The 14,599-nt window shown below is 40.1% G+C and overlaps 1 protein-coding gene and 1 pseudogene across 7 annotated transcripts in view; one reads left to right on the top strand and one right to left on the bottom strand.

Moving 5' to 3' along the window:
• The window catches only part of FERMT2 (fermitin family member 2), a 95,341-nt gene that overhangs the window by 42,372 nt on the left and 38,370 nt on the right, over positions 1-14,599 (top strand). The window lies entirely within an intron of this gene.
• Positions 5,087-5,790, bottom strand: LOC101017739 (annotated as a pseudogene). Its single transcript, XR_649733.3, has one exon. The product of XR_649733.3 is annotated as a 60S ribosomal protein L9 pseudogene (transcript).

The raw sequence follows: 14,599 nt of genomic DNA on the forward strand, positions 1-14,599 counted from the left end.
TTCTTTTCCAAAGTGACTGTACTATTTTGCATTCTGCCTGGCAGTACTTGAGAGTTTCAGTTGCTCTGTTCCTTGAAACATTTTTCAGTTTGGGGTATTCTAGCAGGTGTCAGAGCCTGTCTCCTTGTGGCTTTAATTCACATTACCCTAGTGACTAATGTTGTTGAGCATCTATTCATGTGCTTAGTTGCCACCCATATAATGGTGAGGTGTCTCTTTGAATCCTTCGCCTGCCTGTCTTTTAAATTAGGCTGCCATCTGATTGTGTTGTAAGCATTCTTTGCATATCCCAGATATGGAAATTTTTTGGATATGTTTTGCAAATACTTTCTCACAATCTGTGGCTTACCATTTCATTAACAGTGTTTTCTGAGAGCAAAAGTTTTCATGTTGGTGAAGACTAATTTGTGATCTCTGTTGTCCCATTTCTTTTCTGTTTCCTTCCTTTCTGGTAGATTAAGGGGTTTTTGGTGGGGTTTTTTTTGGGGGGGAGGTGTTTTGATTACATTGATCTCCACTTGTGAATTACTAGCTATTACGACCTTCATTTTGCCATTTTAGTGGTTGCTCTAGGGTTTACAGTATATGACTTTAACTTATTCACAGTCTACCTTCAAATAATATACTACTTCACACATAGTATAATAACCTTACAGCAGTTTAGTTTCATTTCTTCCTTCGTGTCCTTTTTGTGTCATGTATTTTACTCCTATATATGCTAAACCCTACAATGTTATTTTCCCCTAAAGCAGTAAAGTATTTAAAAATGAGCAAAATGGTCTTTCATACCACATATTTCCCGTTTTTCAGTGCTCTTTATAAGTATCCTTTCCATGTGGTCTCCTTTTTCTTCTACCTGAAGAACTTCATATGCCTCTCTTTTTATAGTGGAAGTCTACTGGTGATGAAGTTTTGACCTTTTGTTTATAAAAGTTTTGATTTGGTCCAGGCACAGTGGCTCATGCCTACATGTAGTCCCAGCACTTTGGGAGGCCAAAGATCACTTGAGCCCAGGAGTTCGAGACCAGCCTGGGCAACATGGCGAAACCCCATCTCCAAAAAATACCAAGAAATTAGCTGGGCATGGTGGCATGCACCTGTAGTTCCAGCTGCTCGGGAGGTTAAGCAGGGAGGGTCGCTTGAGCCTGGAAGGCAAATGTTGTAGTGAGTTGAGATTGTGTCACTGCACCCCAAATTGGGCAACCGAGTTAGACCCTGTCTCCAAAAAAAAAAAAAAAGTTTTGATTTTGCCTTCATTTTTGAAAGATACTGCAGCTGGGAGAATTCTAAACTTCCCCTCACCCCCCAGTAATTGATGTCCCTCAGTTGTCTTCTGGTTTGCATAATTTCAGAGAAGTCTATTATTGTTCCTCTATGTTTTGTGTCTGCCTTGAAAGATTTTATCTTTACCCTGGTTATCAGCAATTTGATTATGATGTGTCCTGAAATCATGTTTTTAAGGTTTATTCATATCTTCGAGTCTATTGATCTTTCTGCTGCTAATCTGCTGTTAATCCCATCCAGTGCCTTTTTCATTTGAGATGTATTTTTCATCACTAGAAGTTTGATTTTGGCTTCATTTTTATATAGATTTTTCATTTTTTTCTTTATTATGTTTGTTTTCTTCTAGTTTCTTAAACATGGAATATCTTTATATAGCTATTTCAGTATTTTTTATCTATCATCTGAGTTATTTGTGCTTCCCTGCCCCCACTCTTTACTCCTGGCTGTGTGTCATTATGCGTCATAGTGGCTGGATTTTTTTGTATTGAGTAGTCTTGACTTTTTTTTCTGGTCACCAAATTACTTGGAATTAGTTGGATTCTTTTGCTTTGAAGCTTTATTAGGGTAGACCAGAGGCAACATTAGCCTTAGGACTAATTTAGCCTCATTACTGAGATCATAGTCTTCTGAGGGTGGTTCTCAGTACTCTGTGTAGAGGTCTTTCTGCTCTCCTTGATGGGAACATTAACTCTTTTAGCCTTGGTTCTTTCTGCAGTCTCTGGTAGCTTCCTCTTAACAAATGCACAAATAGGATTCAGCTGGACTCCAGGAAACACCTCTGCAGACCTCCAGAGCATTCTCCGTGGAGCTCCCTTCTCTCCTGTCCCCTGCCCCACACATTCTAGCCACCTTGTCATACCTGAATGCCATTCCAGATCTCTCAACTCTGCAAGACCAGGGCCCATGCGCCCCTCCCCTGCCCATAGGCAGTAAGCTGGTGCACTCAGTTCATCCTTTTAGTCTTTCTTTTGTATATCTTGTTGCTTAATGTCTGAAAGTGTTTTTCTTTTCCTTTATTTCTTATTGTTTAAATAAAACAGGAGAGTAAATCAAGTTCCTGTTACCCCAACTTACTTGAAATCCTCCATTCTTAATTCTTCCTAGATATTCTTCTAGCCTTGCATCTTTCTTAGAAAGCCATCATATGCTCATTGAAGCATTACGTATAATAACAAAACCATTTCTTTAACCAAAATTTTAAACTGAAACACACTCAAGGCTGAACTCATGGTATTCCTTTCCAAATCTCTGTGCTCCCTCCTCCCTCTTGTCCGCCTTCCCCCAAGCAATCACCATAGTAGTAAAAGGCTTCTCCATCCCAGGTACACATACCAGACACATGGGAGTCATCCTTAGCATTGCCCTCTTCCTCACCTACACATCTCATTATCACCTCCAAATGTTTGTTTTGCCTCGAGGGTATGTCTTCAGTCTTTCCACTTCTCTCCATCTCCACCCTCCACTCCTCCGGTATTCCAGCCACCACCTCTTCCTGCTCCAGGAGCCTCCTAAGCAGTCTCGTTTATCCATTCTTGCTCTTTCCAATGCATTCTTTATTCAGTAAGCAGAAAGATTTTTTAAAATTATTTTTTAATCAAAGCAATAAATGCAGAATTAAAGTAAAAAAGGCTTGTACCATGAAACTACTTTCCTGCCTGATTTCTCCCCAGTGCCTGGTTGCATTCCCTACCACTTTCTACTATTTTACTGTTTCTGGCTTTTATTTTCATAATTCTAAATATGTGCTTATACTGTTACTTCTTATCAATTTTAGATATCTGTTGATGTTTTTCTACTCAATCCCCCCTTTTTTTTTTTTTTTTTTGAGATTAAGTCTCGCTCTGTCCCCCAGGCTGGAGTGCAGTAGCGCAATCTCGGCTCACTGAAACTTCCACCTTCCTGGTTCAAGCGATTCTCCTGCCTCAACCTCCTGAGTAGCTGGGATTACAAGCGCACTCCACTAATTTTGTATTTTTAGTAGAGGCGAGGTTTCACCATGTTGGTCAGGCTGGTCTTGAACACCTGATCTCAAGTGATCCACCTGCCCTGGCCTCCCAAAGTGCTGGGGATTGCAGGCATGAGCCACCTCACCTGGCTTCAACCCTTTCTTCTTTATTATAACTGTTATAATTTTTGGCTGAATCACTGTCATTGTTGACATTAACAAAGCAGACATTCTTACTTTCCAAGCCAAAATGTGTATTTTTACCTTTCCTATCTCGTATGCCTTTTTTTTTTTCCCTCCTTTTAGAGATGGGGTCTCACCATATTTCCCAGGCTGGTTTCTTTTCTTTTCTTTTCTTTTCTTTTATTTATTTATTTATTTTTTTTGGAAGAGTCCTGCTCTGTCACCTAGGCTAGAGTGCAGTGGTGCAGTCTCGGCTCACTGCAACCTCCACCTCCTGGGTTCAAGAGATTCTTATTCCTCAGCCTGCCGAGTAGCTGGGATTACAGGCACATGCCACCGCGCCTGGCTAATTTTTGTTTTTTTGTGTTTTTTTTCCTTTGACAGAGTCTTTATCTGTCACCCAGGCTGGAGTGTGATGGCGTGATCTTGGCTCACTGCAACCTCCACCTCCCAGGTTCAAGCAATTCTCCTGTCTCAGCCTCTTTAGTAGCTGGGGTTATAGGTGCATGCCACCATGCCCAGCTAATGTTTTTATTTTTAGTGGATGAGGGGTTTCACCACGTTGGCCAGGCTGGTCTTGAACTCCTGACCTTAGGTGATCTGCCCACCTTGGCCTCCCAAAGTGCTGAGATTACAGGCATGAGCCACTGTGCCCAGCTTAGTTTTTGTATTTTTAGTAGAGATGGGGTTTCACTATGTTGGCCAGGCTGGTCTCAGACTCCTGACTGCAGGTGATCCACCCACCTCGGCCTCCCAAAGTGCTGGGATTTCAGGCGCCAGGCTGGTTTCTAACTCCTGGGGTCTCAAGCAGTTTTCCCATCTTTGCTTCCCAAAGTGTCCTATGTCTTTTTACTATTTGCTGCTTTTGCAACATGTATCGGTTGCTGATTTGTTTACTTTGTTATTCTCCTCAATTTTCAACATGATCAAATACATTTTCAGATTATAGTCAATCTCCCCACTTTTCTTTTTTTCTTCCTAGACATCCTCTTGCACTCTGGGGTGGATATTTTCTTGGCCAAGGTGGAAAGTCACAGCCCTAGGACTTACCTTCAGCATTATCTTCTCTTCTCTCTTGTATTTTATCTTTTGAGTTTTCCTCAGTGTTAATTTGCTCTCTCATGTTGGTGGAATTCTCCATCAGGATAGTAAGAAAAAGGTGAATGGGATGTAAATTTTTGAGATACTGTGTTTGTCTTTATTCTGCCCTTTAATAGAATTGTTGGATCAAAAATTACTTTTCCCTCAGAATTTGGAAGTCATTGTTAAATTATGTTTTGGCTTCCAATGTTGCTATTAATAGTCTTGATAGTTTTCTTTTTTTTTTTTCTTTTTTTTTTTTTTTCCCTTAAGAGACAGGGTCTTGCTCTGTTGCCCAGGCTGGACTGCAGTGGCACAATCACAGCTCACTCTAATCTCTAACTCCTGGGCTCAAGCAATCTTCCTGCTTCAGCTTCTCAAGTAGCTGGGACTACAGGCGTGTACCACCATGCCTGCCTAATCTTTTAATTTTTTGTAAAGACGGTATCACTATGTTGCCTAGACTTGTCTTGAGCTCCTGACCTCAAGCAGCCCTCCCACCTTCATCTCCCAAAGTGCTGAGATTACAGGCATGACCACCATGCCTGGCCTCCTAATAATGTTCTTGAGTTTGTTTGTTTGTTTTATTTTTTATTTTTTCCAAATCAACAGGTCTTTTATTGCATCATTTAAATATCACAAGTAGGTCTTAGGAGTCATCTGATATCTTCTTTCTGTAGCTGGATAACTCTTAGATCTTATTCATCAGCCTACTGAACAGTTCCTTTTTCAGAGACATAGATACCATCCAAAAATTTCCTGATATCCTTGTTTTTAACTGTTGTGACTTGCTGAATCAAAGCCGCTGAATTTGAAACAAGCTTAATGTCATTTCCTTCAAAGATTAATTCATCTTTCTGGGCTTGAGATACCGAACAAGCAATACCTGGTCTCATCCAAACCCTGCGGATGTATTTTTCACCCAAGAAATTTCGGATTTCAACAAGAGACCCATTCTCCTGGATAACGACGTTGATGGGGAAGTGAGCAGACACAGACCTCATCTTGTAACAGAAGCCCAGTGTAACACCCTTGATCATGTTCTGTACCTGACTACAAATAGTCCGAACGGTAGCCAGTTCCTTTCTGTTACCCCACCATTTGTCAACCCGAAGCCTCTTTTTTTTCTTTCCAAGAAGACTGAGTTCTACATTGATGTGATTGAAGTCCCTCCCCAGGGTTCCTCTGGGGCCCTTCACGATAACTGTGCGTCCCTTCAGAGTAATGTCAACATTTTCTGTAATGTCGACAGTCTGATTGCTGAGAATGGTCTTCATTCTTGCAGTAGACGCAGCAAAAAAAGCTTGAGTTTTATTTTTAATCTTTTTTGTAGACTGCCGTTTCTCACTGGAAACTTTTGGGATCTGTTCTTTTCCCTGCCATTTTGAAATTTTGTAACAACGTGCCCTGCCTGGTTAGGGTTTTATTTTCATTCATTGTGCTGGAGACTTCTGACTAGGGGATATTGCTTGTATTTATGGGGAGTTGTTTCATAATATTATTTCCTTGATAATTTCCTCCTCTTTGTTTTCTCTGTTCTCTCTGTTACTGTTAGTCAGACATTGTTCTTGGATGGATCCACTTGCTTGACCTTTTTTTTTTTTTTTGGTGACTATCACATTTTAATTTTCAGTGTTTTGGGTTTTTGTTTTTTGTTTTTTTTGTTTTTTGTTGTTGTTGTTGTTGTTGTTGTTTTGAGACAGAGTCTTACTCTGCCACCCAGGCTAGAGTACAGTGGTGTGACCTCAGCTCACTGCAACCTCCATCTCCCGGGTTCAAGTGATTCTCCTGCCTCAGCTTCCCAAGTAGCTGGGATTACAGGCACTCACAACCATGCCTGGCTAGTTTTTGTATTTTTAATAGAGACAGGGTTTCACCATGTTGCCTAGGCTGGTCTTGAACTCCTGACTTTGGGTAATCCACCCGCCTCGGCCTCCTAAAGTGCTGGGATTACAAGCATGAGCCACTGCGCCTGGCCAGTTTTCAGTGTTTTGTATTTCTATCTGGATGTTTGTTACACAGGTATTCTTAAATATATTTAAGATTTGTGGACTTTATATAAGTTGTACTTCAACAGAATAGTGAAAATAAATGGAAAGGACCCTTCCCCCTCCATTGTTAATATCTAAAGTCTCTTTCTCAATCTCTTTTTTTTTTTTTTTTTTTTGAGACAGAGTTTTGCTGTTGTTGCCCAGGCTGGAGTGCAGTGGTGTGATCTGGGTTCACTGCAACCTCCGCCTCCTGGGTTCAAGCAGTTCTCCTGCCTCAGCCTCCCGAATAACTGGGACTACAGGCGCACTCCACCACGCTCAGCTAATTTTTTGTATTTTTAGTAGAGACAGGGTTTCACCAGGTTGGCCAGGCTGGTCTTGAACTCCTGACCTCAGGTGATCCACCCACCTCGGCCTCCCAAAGTGCTGGGATTACAGGTGTGAACACCACCTCTCATTGTTTTTTATATTATCCTGCTTATCTCTTCTAGATGTCATTGTCTTTTTCTCAGCCTCTTCATTAAGCATGTTGTGTTTTGTTCTCTGTAGTCTGCGTCGTGTCTGTTTCTCATAAGTTATTTTTCTTTTTGTTTGGTCTCTTGTCTTTCCTGTTGGAAGGTTTGTTAGTGTTGCATTGCTGCCATAACAAATTACCATAAGTTAGCAGCCCGAAACAGCACGAATTTATCTCACAGTCGCTGTAGGTTAAAGGTGTATGTATACACAGTGGCTCACTCATGTCCTCTGTAGACTCTTGAGTGGCTGAAGTTAAGGTGTCAGCAAGGCTGCATTCCTTCCTGGAGGCTCTGATAATGAATTTTGCGTGGTAGAATTTGGTTCTGTGTGATTGTAAGACTAAGGTTCCCTCTGGCTTGTCTGCCAGGGGTCATTCTCAACTCCTAAAGGCTCTCCACATTGCTTGTGCCCCCCTTCCTCTATCTTCAAAGCCAGTAACAGCAAGTCAAGGTCTTCTCTCCGAATTTATCTGACCACTCCTGTCTCAGCTCTCTTCTGCCTGCCTCTTCTGTTCCTGAGGCCTCATGTCATTACATTGGGTTCACCCAGATAACCCAGGATAATCTGCCTAAAATGAGTTGATAAGTAATCTTAATTCATTTGCAAAAACTCCTCACAGCAGTACCTAGATTGGTGCTTGTGTAACCATGGGTAGGGATCTTAAACCTTTAGTATTCTGCCCACCGCAGAAGCCTTTCTCAAGTGTCTAGTAATCATTGGCTGTCTGTTCATATGTTTAATGCTGGGGCACTTTTTTTTCAGACGGAGTCTCGCTCTGTCACCCAGGCTGGAGTGCAGTGGCGCAATCTCGGCTCACTGCAAGCTCCGCCTCCCGGGTTCATGCCGTTCTCCTGCCTCAGCCTCCTGAGTAGCTGGGACTACAGGCGCCCGGCACCACACCCAGCTAAATTTTTTTTTTTTTTTTTTTTGTATCTTTAGTAGAAACGGGGTTTCACCATGTTAGCCAGGATTGTCTCCATCTCCTGACCTCATGATCTGCCCACCTCAGCCTCCCAAAGTGCTGAGATTACAGGCAGGAGCCACGCCCGCCTGGGGCATTATCATTGCCTTATAGGAAGCTCTATATTGTATGGATTTTAGCTCATCATCCCTCTGTAAGGTATTTCGACAAATTGAGCAAGCTTTTTCAAACATCAGTATCTAAAAGATCTTTTCCCTAGGGCTACTCAGGTTCTGCTTGTAAAGGATCCTAAAGGGTGTGTGTCTGTGGAGTAGGTTACCTGAGTTTAATTCAGTAATGGAACAGGAAAGGGATGTTGGGGCGGACTAAATTTTTTCAGGTAGTCTGTCTGTTTTCTGTGCCTCGGTTTGAAGATTAGAACAGTGAATCAGGGTGTTTCCCATTGGTACCTCCTTCTACAAACACCTTGGTTTTATATTTATCCAGTTTACAAAGTTACTGTTCCATCTGACTTCTGCCTCCCAAAACTTTTCTGAGATTTATTATCCAATATTTTCTTCCATTTTGGGGGCCCTTATAGGTTTATGTTTTCTTTATTGTTTACGTGTTTTTAAAAAGGAGTGAAAATAAATGCACATATTCAATATGCTTTTTTAACCAGAAAGCTTTATCTTCCCTGAGAACCCTTCTTTATCTCAGTTTCTCAATTCCTCACCCTCATGCTTTTTTATATGTATAGTATTTATATAGCCTGTATAGATTAGACTAGATTTGTCTTCTGTTTGGTAACATGCTAATTATAATAAACATTAAATTTCATTGCTGTGGCTGGGTGTAGTGGCTCAGGCCTGCATTCCCAGTATTTTGGGAGGCTGAGGCCAGAAGATTGCCTGAGCCCAGGAAGTCGAGGCTGCAGTGAGCTGTGATCACACTAACACTACTTCATTCCAGCCTGCGTGACAGTGAGCCCCTGTCAATTCATTTCTCTATATTCTGTTATAGAGGTTCTAGAGCACTGCTTTGTGTAGTGCTTCATAAATGCTAGCTTATCCTTGTTGAAATGTAAAATTGAGCATAAATTAGTATAGTATTTTGGTATGGCCATTTTAAAGTTTTCATGTCTCACAGTCCTCTGGGTATGTTTTATTTTGATATAAATTCTGTTTAATTATTTATTCTCTTCTCCAGCCCCACTCTTACACATTTAGAAATCTTATACAGATTTCTGAATCTATTCATTACTTCTTGAGACAAGGCATACAGTAAATCAGTAAGTCCTAAATTCTCATGTCAGTGAAATAATCAGTATCTTAATGTGGAGAGTTAGGTTTACTTCGTTATTGTTGTAATGAAATGAAAACCACTTATTCACACTTCATATGCAGCCAATGGCTACCCACTTCCAATATGGAACTACCTACCATTAGAAAAATAAGAAGTCATTCTTCCTACCCTTCATTCTCTCCCTTCCCTAAGCTAGTGATTATCAAGAAGCTCGAGGCTGGGTGCAGTGGCTTACACCTGTAATCCCAGCACTTTGGGAGGCCGAGGCTGGCTGATCATTAGGTCAGGAGATCGAGACCATCCTGGCTAATACTGTGAAACCCCATCTCTACTAAAAATACAAAAACTTAGCCAGGTGTGGTGGCAGGCACCCGCAATCCCAGCTACTCAGAAGGCTGAGGCAGGGGAATTGCTTGAACCCGGGAGGCGGAGGTTGCAGTGAGCGGAGATCGCGCCACTGCACTCTCTAGCCTGGGCGACAGAGCAAGACTCCGTCTCAACCAAAAAAAAAAGAAAAAAAGCTGGAATCAGAATTGCCTACAGAACTTCTATAAAACAAGCTGCTGGAGCCCTGAGCTACTGCAAAAATCTGGGGATATGGCCCCAGCATGTATTTTTAATATTGTTATTATTGATTTTACAAGCAATTCTCATGGGTCCATCTAGTTAAGAACTGCTTTATCTACTTAAGACTGATGTAAAAGCTACTTAATAATCTTTTACTAATGTAAATATGCATATTATTATACATTTAATACTACCTGGTTTGTGAGCCAGACAGAAAATGACCTAGGAACAAAAATGCATTTGAATCATGGAGTACGGTGACTCTCAAACCTCGGGGATATGCCGGAAACATTTAGGAGAACTTTTCGAAATGTAATGCTTGCTTTACTGTCTCCCACTAAATAGTGCCTGTGGTGACTTTGATAGAAGCATATCATATCTAAGGCATGAGATTTGTTATATAAGGATTTGTTATTTATACTTCAATACTTTTTAGATATTTCATCACATACTAGTACTTCATTTACTTTGGAGAAATGAATGGGTGGAGAGATAGATTACCCCACCACCACCCTACCTCCACTTAATGTTGAAGCAGTATAGACAACTGCTTATTCAGAGGCTTGGAATTTTCTAATGCCTTTATTTTATCCCCATATGACCCCATTGGCATTTAAAGCTGAGGAATCATTGTGAATTAAAAGTAGAATTCATAAACCATTAGATCTCTTCCCGTGTTAAATCTTATTCCTTTAAAAATAACTCTAGGAAATCATGATGCAGCTGTATTAGATAAATCTTAGGTTCAAAAGATACACTTGAAATCACTTCTGAGTTTCTGAACCTACACTGCAACCATCCGCCATCATTGGGTAATCAATGTGATTCCCCTAGCCTCAGCCTCCCGAGGATAAGCTGGGATTAACAGGCATGACGCTACCTATACCAGAACGAAGCTAATATTTGTATTTTTAGTAGAGTAACGGGGTTTCAGCTGTAAAGTGCTGTACCAGGCTGGTTTCAAATTCTTGACCTTAGGTGCTCTACCCGTCTCAGCCTCCCAAAGTGCTGGGTTTACAGGCGTGAGCTGTCGTGCCTGACCGAGTGTTTCTAACAGAAAACCAGACCAAAACCCATATACTTATTAAAATAATTTATTTGGGCTTGTTATTGTAAACTACTCTGTGATCAAAAAAACAGACAGAATAGTTTTTTACGTGCAAATTACACTTTGAGGTTTGAGAGAAATCTATACAGAAAATAGCCTGTAGAATACAGAACAATATATGATAAATCTAGTTAAAAACACATGAAAAGATGTACGTTACTACTAATCAAATACATAAAACAAGAACATATATCCATCTTGTTCCATCTTTGCCTTAAAATTATATTATAACCTTTAATCCAGTAATTCTACTCCAGTGAATTCTGAAATAAAATATGGACAAAGATGGACATAGATGTTTGTAAAATTATTAAATATTATTTATAATGGGCTCAATATTAGAAGAATGATTAAATTATGATTTACATAGAATATTACGCAGTTGTTAAAACGATCATTTACTAATCATATTTCATCTTTTATAAGCACATTTTATTTTTTGCCCTGTCTTATGGTACTGAAAGAACACATTTTAAATGATTCAGTTATTTATATTTTTTTGCGGGGCGGGGGGGTAACTTCCAAATTTCTACCATGGTGTGTGTGTGTGTGTGTGTGTGTGTGTGTGTGTGTTATTTGTTTTGGAGATGGTCTTGCTCTGTCATCCAGGCTGGAGAGCAGTGGCCCAGTCACGGCTCACTGCAGCCTGGACACCCAAGCTCAGACAGTCTTCCCACCTCAGCCTCCCGAGTAGCTGGGACTCTAGGTGTGTACCACTATGCCTGGTTAATTTTAAAAAAACATTTTTTTTTGTAGAGAAAAGGTCTTCCTATGTTGCCCAGGCTGGTCTTGAACTCCTGAGCTCAAGCAGTTCTCCCACTTTGGCCTCCCAAAGTGCTGGGATTACAGGCGTGAGACACCTTGCCCGGCCTCTCTTGTTAGCCGTTTTATAATTAGAGGAAAAACATTAAGACACAAATACTTACAAAGCATTTGTTATGTATCATTTAATTTATACAACTACCTCCTGAGGCACTATTCTCATTTGAGATGAGGAAACTCAGACACTGACAGGCTGAGTAGCTTGCCCAGAGTCATACAGCTAATAAATAGTGGGACTAGGATTTGAATCTAGGTAGTTTGGCTATGTGCTTCCACCTTAAATTGTGCCTCATCAACTCTGTGGCAGCATGGTAGGATCCTAGTTTCAGGTCCCCTACAAACAAAAAGCTTTCTGAATTTATAATACTGGATTGAATCTAGTGGATGTCATGGGCTCCTAAAGCTGTAAACTGCCACATGTAAACTTTTGATCCAGTAATTAGCAGTCTACAGCTTTACAAGTTTTGTAGTGATATGAATTGTGTTGTCTGTTTTCTTCATACTCTGGCATATAGTGTAGTGCTGCAGACATTGTGATACTCAGTCATGGGCTGCATAGCAACATTTTGGCCAATGATGAACCACATATCCAATGATAGCTCCTTAAGATTATAATGGAGTTGAAAATTTTCTGTCTCCTTGTGATGATGTAGCTTTTGTAACATCATAGTGCAATTACTTTATTTTTAAAATAAATTTTAAAAATAAATGCAGCGACTGGGCGCGGTGCCTCACGCCTGTAATCCCAGCACTTTGGGAGGCCAAGGCAGGCAGATCACGAGGTCAGGAGATCGAGACCATCCTGACTAATAACAGTGAAACCCCACCTCTACTAAAAATACAAAAAATTAGCTGGGCGTGGTGGCGGGTGCCTGTAGTCCCAGCTACTGGGGAGGCTGAGGCCGGAGAATGGTGTGAACCCAGGAGGCGGAACTTGCAGTGAGCCCAGATCGCACCACTGCACTCCAGCCTGGGCCACAGGGCAAGACTCCATCTTAAAAAAAAAAAAAAAAAGGTGCAGTGGCTCACATCTATAATAGATCCCATTACTCTGGGAGGCCAAGGAGTTTGGAGACCAAACTCATGGAGCCTTGGCATCATGACAAGACCCCATCTCTACAAAAAATAAAATGAAATTGCCTAAGGACACATTTCTCAGAACACATCCCCATCCTTAAGTGACGCATGACTGTAGACCTATTGCTTCTCCTTTCTGCGGCTTTTCTTTTTTACTGTTAATTTTTGGGTTCTTCATCGTTTCACACTGTTTTTTAATTAACTTTGTTGTGGTATAATAGATACAATAAACTGTATCTGTTTAAAGTGTAAAATTTGAGTTGTGACAGATACTTATACCTCTGAAACCACCACAATCAACATTCAGAATGTTTCTGTCACCTGTCAAACTTCAGCTCCCAGCAAATTGATCTGCTCTCTGTCACTACGGATTTGTTGGCATTTTCTGGAATTTTATGAATGGAATCACATATACTCTTTTCTAATTTGTCTTCCACTTAATATAATAAATTTGAGAGTCATTCATTTTATTGCATGTGTCAACAGTTTGTTTCTTTTTACTGATTGATGAGTTGTGTTCCATTGTCTAAGTAGTATACCATTGGTTTGCAAATATCACATTTTTGTTTATCCATCTGGGTTATTTTCAGTTTTGGCTTTTATGAATCAAGTTATTACAAATGTGCTTTTCATCTTCTTGGGTAAATAATTAGGGGTAGAATGTCTTGAGTTCTGTGGTACATGTATGTTTATACAGAATTGCTGAGCTGTTTTCAAAAAATTGTCTCATTTAATAGTCCCACCAGCTGCTTACGAGAGTTCAAGTTCCTCTTCACATCCTCACTGACACTGGGTAGTATGTCTTTTTAATGCTGGCCTCTCTGATGTGTGGATACCGCTATCTCACTGTGGTTTTAATTTGTATTTCCCTGATGGCTGATAATGTCAAGTATCTTTTCATGTGCTGCTTCGTCATATTTCTTTGATGAAGTGATTGTCCAGATCCTTAGTTAATTTGTCTTCTTGAGTTGTTTGGGCTCTCTATATATTCAGAATACAAGTCTTTTGTCACATATATGTGCTGCAAATATGTTGTCCCATTATATGCTTGTCTTTTTGTTTTCTCAACAGTGTCTTTTAAAGAGTAGGTAGGTTGGGTTTTTTTGTTTTTAAATAAAGGGCTGTGGTTCCTTTTTTGTGTGTGTCCTATCTAAGAAATCTTTGTCGTCTTATGCTTCTAGTTTCATTATTTTGGCTGTTGTGTTTAGATCAGTGGTCATTTAGAATTAATTTTCGCATATTGTTATAAGGGTTAATGGTCTTTAAAAATACACATATGAATCATTGTTCAGCACTTTGTTGAAAAGGTTTTTCCTTCGCCTTGAATTGCCTTGGTATCTTTGTCAAAAAATTCTGATCACCCATATGTAGGCCTGTTTTGGGGGCCCACTTCTGTTTCATTCATCTGTACGTCTTATCATAAAGCCAGTAAGTGCAGTATCTTGATTGATACAGCTTTATGATGTCTTAAAATCAGTTAGTGCAAGTCGTCCAATTTTGTTCTTTTTAAGAATGTCTTTGACTATTCTAGGATTGTTCTCATTTTCATATAAATTTTACAATCTGTCAATTTCTACAGAAAAGCAAATTGGAATTTTGACTGGCATCTCATTAAATCTTTAGCTTAATTTGAGGAGAATTGACTTCTTAACAAAATTGAGTCTTGCAATTTGTGAACATGGTGTGCAATATGTAATATATGCGTGTGTGTGTGTTTACTTGGGTCATTTTTAATTTCTTTTGTTATTTTCATTTAACCATTTTGCTTGTTATCAGACTCCTCAAATGAAAATAGATCAGAAACTTGCAGCCATTTGATA

The sequence above is a fragment of the Papio anubis genome, chromosome 7, assembly GCF_008728515.1.
Source record: "Papio anubis isolate 15944 chromosome 7, Panubis1.0, whole genome shotgun sequence".
Classification (NCBI taxonomy): Eukaryota; Metazoa; Chordata; class Mammalia; order Primates; family Cercopithecidae; genus Papio; species Papio anubis.